The sequence below is a fragment of the Dermacentor andersoni genome, chromosome 3 (assembly GCF_023375885.2).
Source record: "Dermacentor andersoni chromosome 3, qqDerAnde1_hic_scaffold, whole genome shotgun sequence".
In the NCBI taxonomy this organism is placed as follows: Eukaryota; Metazoa; Arthropoda; class Arachnida; order Ixodida; family Ixodidae; genus Dermacentor; species Dermacentor andersoni.
The window spans coordinates 107,733,411-107,741,837 of record NC_092816.1 but is presented as its reverse complement, the minus strand read 5'-3'; positions in this window follow the sequence as shown (position 1 = coordinate 107,741,837).

Genomic DNA, 8,427 nt, shown 5'->3' with positions numbered 1-8,427 from the left:
CTCGATCACAGCACCGGCCTCGAGTTCCGATGGTGATGCTTGGAGCCCAAGCGCATCACAGCCCGGCTCTCGTACACAGAGATAACGTCGAAACGACGGCAACGTTGGTACCTAGCGCCAGAACCCTGTGGTCGGTCCGTCGTGCGAGGTACACTAATACGCACTCAGATCCCAAGTCACCAAAGAGTCAATCCACACTATCGCTGAGCCAGAGTGTCGACGGCGCTGCGCGGGCGTCGAAAGGGTCGTCGTCTCGCTCAAAATCTACAAAGGGGGACACTCCTCCGCATACCAGCCAGTTACACAATGTCGCTGATGTCCTGTCAGGCTCGTCGTCGTCACGTGACAGGCGCGCCACTGGCGCCATTCTGGAAGCGTCGCCCAAGAGCCCATCGTCCCCCTTCTGGTCTTCTGTGGACCAGTCGCAGCACGCGAGGCCCCGGTCACCCAGAGGATCGCCCACGCTTCGAATGAGCTCCATCAGTGGTGCCGCTACACGCGCCTCCAAAGGATCCCCACTTCGTGGAACCACTCCTCCGAGAGCCAATGGTCCTTCAATTGGGGAGTCAAGGTCAGCCCTGCACTCCCCACTCGATTCGTCCAAGCAAAGCAACGGTCCCGGTGAGAGCGTAGTCGAGCGGCGCTCCAGGGGGACGTCGTCCCCCGGCATAGGGTTACCCTCACCACGGGCTACTCCATGTAACGAACTCGCACCTATGGCTAATACCGAGTCACTGAAGACAGGGCAATGCACGCCAAAGCACAGTCAAAGCAGCGGCCAGCACCCGTATTTGCCGTCAGTCCCGTCAAGCGTGTCCTCGCAGCTCAGCCAAGTGTCACTGAGTGGAGTTGGAAGCTCAGCGACACCGTCGCAGATGGGCCCCACCGTATCTAAACTTGAACATCTTAGGTGAGTGCAATAGGCGCAATCAAGGATTGTTGAACTGAAGAGGTACACACAGGATATGGTGGACTTCAGAAAAAATAAACCATGAAAAATAAAATAAAACCAGAATGCCAGAACATTTGCTTCTTGTACTGCGCGATGCGCAAAGGGTACAGCCGAACCGAACCCACGTTTGATCTACAAATGCGTTAACACAAGCCCTTCACAACACATTCGTAATTTATTCGCATTGTTCTTGCCGCTATTCGGTGATTTCTGCTATAACTGTTTATTCTCTAACATTTTCTCTAAAAAAATAGTTCAGATGTCTTATCACACGAGAGATGTGGCTGCCCATGCAAACAAATCTACCTTTTCACTGACGCGAATGTTATCCCCGTGTTCCACGATCCATGTATCAGTGTTTCCAACGCCAGAATGCGTACACCTGCATGAAGTACGCGCTGAGCCGAAATTGCCTCTGTGCCTGTTTAGCTTCTGCTGTTCCGTCTATTCGATAGAAATGTGTTCCAAGAACTAGAACAGCTGGCTCGGAACCGGATAGGGATGAGTTCAAACCCCCCCTGCCAATGAAGGTTGTTTTTCTGATGATAAACGGCCATTTTGTGATGACACAAAGATTCATCGTGACTGCAGAAAAGATTAGGCGACGACCCATTTGAGATCTGTACAGTGGCTATCGTTGTTAAAACGAAAACTAACTCGAAAGGCCATAATTCTTTACACATTGACAGAAGGACGGATCCGGCCCACCACCCAAGTTCCACCTTGTGCCTATTCCGCTATCCGCAGAACACGTGGATTACCGCGACTGTCACTTAGAAAATAAAGAACACTGCATTATCAGCCACTGAAAAGCATTCGCGTTCGACGTCCCACAGATTCGACGTACGCAGAGTTCGAAAATTATATAAACATATTTGTGAACTTGGTCACATCTGTTAACGCTAGTCGGTATGCGTACCATTGTGCACGCCGAGATACTGCATAAGGCTAGTTACAGTGTTCATTGTTACACATACGATTTTACGTGTGCTGTAAGTTTGATAATACGTATAAAGTGTTCTAGTGCGATAGCGTTAAAGGTCCCGTCTCGCAGAAAATCCAGCGTCGGCGTCTAGTGTCGACCATCGTTTCGGCAAAAGTAATTTCGGACAACGCTTTCCCAACCACGCAAGCCCTTGTGCAGCGCAAGGAGGTTGTAGAACTAATTGAATTTCTCAAGGTAAAATACGGCACAAAAATCGTAATGTAGGACCTACACACAAATTGCTGACATAATAGCGTATGACTTTAATTTGAATATACGAGAAAACGTAATTCTCTTACGCGGAAGCTCAAAACACAAACCACATTTCCCGCTTTTCTACCATTCACAGAGTGGCCATGGCCTCCGAGATTTGCGCGCGCCGGCGTGCGCAAATCTCAAAGGCCATAAAACAGCGCCCCCGATTCCTTGAAACACCTCCATATGGCACTCACATCCGTTGCATCGCGTCCCACGCACGAGGCCGTCTGTCTACCAGAAAGCTTGCATTCTTGTATAGCATTCGCCGCCAGCGTTTCCCTGTAAACATTATGAATGAATGAATGAATGAATGAATGAATGAATGAATGAATGAATTTATTTCTCCTGTTTACAACAGAAAGGAAGCAGAAGCTAAAGGCCATGTGGCCTGACGAAGGCTTCTGCTCCCACAGCAATTCGGCTCGCAGGCCGTACGCAGCAACATGTATCATACATACTGAAATCAACTGGATAGTCGCGAGACAATAGTGTTTTCGTGAAACAAAACATGTATACAAGAAACCAACAGGATAATCAAAATAAAATGCATTTTGTTTGAGACCAACCACAACCAGAAAACAAAAACAAAAGAGTGACAATTTGTATTGGGGTTCTAATCAGACGAACTCAATATTGTTCAGGATGAGAAAATTTTTGAATGATTTATTCGAATATTCTATGATTGCATCTTCGAAATCACGTAGGCGATTTAGTAGTGAAGGTACCTGGTAACTGACTAGTTGTTTTCCGTAATGGGTTCTTATTTTTGGTGTTCTCATGTTATGTTGTCGAAGGCTGTAATGCGGATTGGTGGGTACATTCAAGATGTACTGCGATTTGTTTTGTTTAATGTATTGCAGCAACCTGTAATAATACACCTGGTTTGCCTTTAACATAGAATGTTTCATAAAATGTGGTGTGGTTCTTAAGTATTGTACAGGGCCATAGTATCCCTCGAATGCACGTAGGACTCTTTTTTGTAGTACTATCAATCTATTATAATTTTTTTGCGAAGTAGTGCCCCAAATTGAAGTACAGTAGGTTAATCTAGAATAAAAGAGTGCGTAGTATAAAGTAGTAGTATATATATGGCATATAAGTATATATATGGTTAGTAGTTAGTAGTAGTAATAGTAGTAGTAGTATATGGTTACATAAGCTGCAGTTGCCGAGAAGCGTGAGAAATAGTCAGGGATCTTTGAATGCTATCGCGTTCCACTCTTAATGGTGAAGCTTAAGCGTCCTCCAAATTCTTACTGAAACGAGTTTAAGTATAGACGGCAGGGCGCTTGGTCTCTGTGTAGTGCGTTCAATTCTTTCGTTGTTTTAGCGATGTTTACATCAGTCACATTTTTCAATTTTCCAGATAGGCTCTTCCAAAGTGTAGTCTACACGAAATAGTTGATTTTCTTATTTCTACGTTACTCTATATATATAAAGTTGTTGCGTGGAGTCCACATTCCTTAAATTTGATAAAACGCTTTAGGGAAACCAAAAAATTCTTAATATTCTCGGGAGCTGTCTGCTCTGATTCTGAGGATGCAGTAAGTGTGGCGCTGAATTTGCAATGCACAGAAATGATTGGCGGATGAGGGCAGTAATTTTACGTGCTCTGATAATGCATGGCGCTGTAGTCGCCGCATTTTCTCAACGTCGTGCTCTGTAGCGTTATAGGCTGAGTTCTCCACGACCACTCTCACGTGACTCGATCATGAGAGCGCTTTTTTACGATGATGCAGCTTCTTCAAGTCGTACGCTAGCGAGACCCAAAGGTCCGGTCACGAGCGCTCGTCGGTCGCCCCTTCCGACGGCAACGAACATCTTGAGCTTGGCACCCACCAAAAGAACGCCCCTTTGAACGCGACAGGGTCACCGGCTCCCGGAAGACAAGGTGAACTTTCAGAACGATGAACTTTCTGAGCGATGAAACGTATTGTTTTCTTTTCACACCCGCATTGTATATGTAAACTTGATTGGTAGGCTCACTGTCGGCCAGCGTTTTCCTCCGACTGCACTGGGACCGCGTAAAGCTGTCGCATGACGTTTTTTTTTTTTTTTTTTTATATATGCTCCCCGCATTGCTTCTTTTTGAATGAAATGCAGAAATACAGATAATTTACATGATTTATTTCTCACAAACAAGTACACCTGTGTGCACGATGTGAAGAGGAAAGCAGAAAAAAAAAGTGCATCTTAATGCCCAGTGACACGTACCTCCTTCGCTTACAAGTTTGACAGAACAGTCAGCGTGCAACTGAACACATCTTTAACGCATGAAGGGTGAATCGGCGTCAATCGTGCATAGAAAATACATAAAAATGCATAACAAACAGGTAATCAACATGTATAACAGTAAACAATGAAATACATGAATGACCACGTACCAATAAAAATAAAAAATGAGCCGCAGCCAACGCTGGGGGTTACTTCAATTGAATTGTTGTAACCGACTGCGTTCGAATGAGGGATGTGTCAAGCTACTGCCAACATATTAACAAGAGTAGTTCTCTCTGTATTATACTTGCTATGCGATCAGGGAAGTCAGTCGGGCTCGGTTGACCTATCTCGAGAAGTTCTATTGCAATATTACCGGATGAGATCCCCCAGAAACAGAAAAATATACTACTCATTCATCTCCTTCGGAGTCTTAATTGTATTTGCTTTCCAGATGATACTGCCACTGAAAGAAAAATTGAAGCCAGCAACACGTGAGTGCTTTATTCATTTACACCACCATTTTTTTCACTGCACATCGACATGGAATTTTGGCGTTAGCTTGATGCAGGTGCATTTAAATAGTGTACCAGCAGATCAGCGTGAGAAGAGACGCGTGGGCCGATAATAGTAAAAGGTTTTTTTACTAGAAACTGTAGCGCTGGCTTGAATGACACACGTGATGTGTTATGAACATGAGCTAGACAAGTAGTTATCTTCCGTAAATGATAGCGGCGAATGCATAAAAACTCGCATGCAGCCTCATTACAAGCGCAACACCTAATCAGACAATGTGCGGGCGTGCATGCAGCATATGCATAAGATTGAGATTATGTGAATAAGATGCAACTGCAACAAAAGCATAAACTGAACATATGCAATCATTCTTATTTGCTGTATTTGCTTTCTGGACTTCCCGCCCATATTGCCATTGCAGTTTGTGCAGGCGGATCCAAAAGGTGCTCATATTAGGCGCGGCCTACACGTCCATCATCGCGGGACAGTGCGGCTTGAGGGGAAGCACAAGGGTCATCATCAACGACTACTATGCCAAGTAGGCCTATGCTGCACACTCACTAACTTAGAGCAAGTGCACAAGGTTCGCCAATAGAATTTATAATTACGTTCTCACGCTAATTCGGAAATGTAACTCCACTGCCTGTTCAGAGGGATTTCTAAAATCTTTATTTGCATGTTATTGTACCCTCAAGACCGCATGTATTGCTGAGGGGAGCGTGAATAAGAGCATAAAATACGTGTGTAACAATGGAGCAAGAAAAGTTACATCTCCGCATTAATGTCTTGTAGAGCCGGCTTTCGTGATTCCAATACTTATCTGCTATGAGCTTCTAAATTGGGACAGTGCAGTTAAATAAGAGAGCGAATATATTTATATGATGCCTCGAAGTGAACTTGTGGGAGTGAGTAGGGGGGCCGAAACTCTGGTAAGTGTGGCTTAGTACGGACGCTTCTCATGTCATGCTGCGTAGTAAGTCAAGTGTGTCATCATCATCATCATCATCATGATGTTTATTTTCACCACAGGATACAAGGTGAAAAAGGGAGAGCCGGAACAAAAGCCGAAAGTTCCTCGTCTTGACGAAGCTCCGGTCTGCCAGACAGGCATGGTAGCGGCAGGTGTAGCAATACAATCGCGCATAAAGTGTGGATATAAGAGAATTTTTAAACACAAATACATATAGACATTCTCGTGTTATTACATAGAAACTGGTTATAATACAGTTGTGTCAAATAACTCCCAGTATACAATTACAATCTGTTATCTTGCATATTATTATTTAACACAAACTCAGTCGCATGTATCATAATAATGTAAAAGCAATATATGTATACATATACATACATATATACATACACACAGACACACATATAAGTATAACAAATTTCACAGAAGTGTACAATAAACACAAGTTACCATCAGGAAACGTTCTTCTTTTATTATTTTACATACTTGCAAATGTATATGTGCATCTATGTTAAAGAACATCTAAGATAAGAAAGTCTGCATATAGGCTGCTGCTTTCGCGACAGACACCTTGGCAACGTAGCTCAGGGCGTCGTCACATCTTCAAATTTTCGCAAATGCGAAGACGCCCTTTGCAGCATACAGTTTACAACGCAAACCCTGCCACGTGGTCCGGGCAGAATCACTGCAGCGGAAACCTGGTTTCTAGGAATAATAGTTACAAGTGTGAGTGTATAAACATAACGAGAGTACATAGTAAGTTCTGCGGAACTGTTAGAGCAGTTAATAATACACATCTATAAGAACAAATTTAATATTTTAGTTTTCTTTAGAAATAACACATCAACATTTTGTTGATTGAAATAGTTAAGTAGGGAAGGTAGTGTATGTTTAAGGCGTTGGCAGCCATAATTAGTGCGTCAGAAAGGGATCTGCCATGGCGCCTGGTGACGATATGAATACGCACTTCTATTTTGTTGTAGAGTTGCCAGGGTTAGGAATGAATTGAGTTTTCCCAGCATAGCATTTCTATAGCTTAGTAATGTCTTGAATTTATATATGTCACGGGCTCTGATTAATCTGTTTTGTTTGAAAAGCTCTTGCCTATGCTCGAAAAAAGAAACGTTCGCTATCGGCCGAATTGCTTTCTTTTAAAGTATTTCCAGCATTTGAATGTTTTGCTCTGTAGTGTTGCCCCATATAAGTGAACAGTAACTGAGGTGTGAATGAAGAAGAGCATGTTAACTCAGACACTTAACTTTAAAAGGTAATGCACTTGGATTCCGATTTAACACACCCGCAACTTTTCGTACCTTTGAGCAAACATGACTAACCTGTTCATTCCAGGACATATGCGCTGTGAATATTACGCCTAGGGTTTTTATGGATGACGTAATGTTAATTTTATACGGACCCAAGAGAATATTATCTGGCAATGTAGCAGAACTTTCCGGAGCATGAAAAATAACGCCTTTTGTTTTGGTTTCATTGAGGATGAGGCCGTTAGCCTTAGACCATGCTCGAAGTCCATAACAAACGGAGCTTGCTATAGGCGTTATTTCTTTTAAATCTTTACCTGTAAAGAAAACAGAGCGATCATCTGCATACGCGACAAATTTCCACATATCGCTCACTTGCACAATATTATTAATGTAATACAGGGAAAGTATCGGGCCAGGGATGCTACCTTGGGGCACACCCGCTGTGAAAGGTTTTACCTGCGATCTGTTCTCATTATGTTTCAACAAACTGATGTCGGCTTTCTAAATAAGATCGGATAAGTTCAAGTGTTATTCCTCGGAAACCATATTTTTCCAGCTTTATCAGCAGCAATTTATGGTTGACCCTATCAAAGGCTTTGCTGAAGTCTAAGTATAACCCTAAAGTCAGAATTTTTTTTTCAATGTTCTCTCGAATAAGCTGCTTCTGTATACATAAAGCAGTTTCCGTAGACAGCTTTTTCTTAAACCTGTGTTGACAGTCGGTTAGCAGGCTATGTTCTTGCGAAAAATTATCAATACGACAGTTAACAATTTCGCGGTAAATGTTGATACCTAGCCGGGCACAGTCTTCGATAGACGCCAGCGCTTTAGGCCGGTGCTTGTCCCGGCATGTCCTTGTATAGTTATTTGCATTTTCACACTGGGAGTTAATCTATCTTATTTCCGTAATGCATAGCGTTTTCTCTTGCGGAGGTGGCTGCAAAACGGTCGGTGTCAATGCTTTGCCGCAGTGGATCCTGACAACAGAATACTGGCGCCTGTTACCATCTTGCGTTTGAAAAACAGCGCCCTGCGCATGGTGTTTTTTGACGACATTTAGCATTCCAACTAATCAGCGTGGCTACGTTAATTGAAGTGCGCGACACTCACGTTGAACACTTCTGCGCTGTGTTACAAGATATTATGGTGTGAAGTGGGGCCGGTATAACGTAAAACTATTTAAATACGTTTTTACTTATTCTAGTGTCCTGACTTCAAATTTACCTAACTGCCGACGCAAGCATCGAGCGGGGACCCGCGGCGTTGTTTG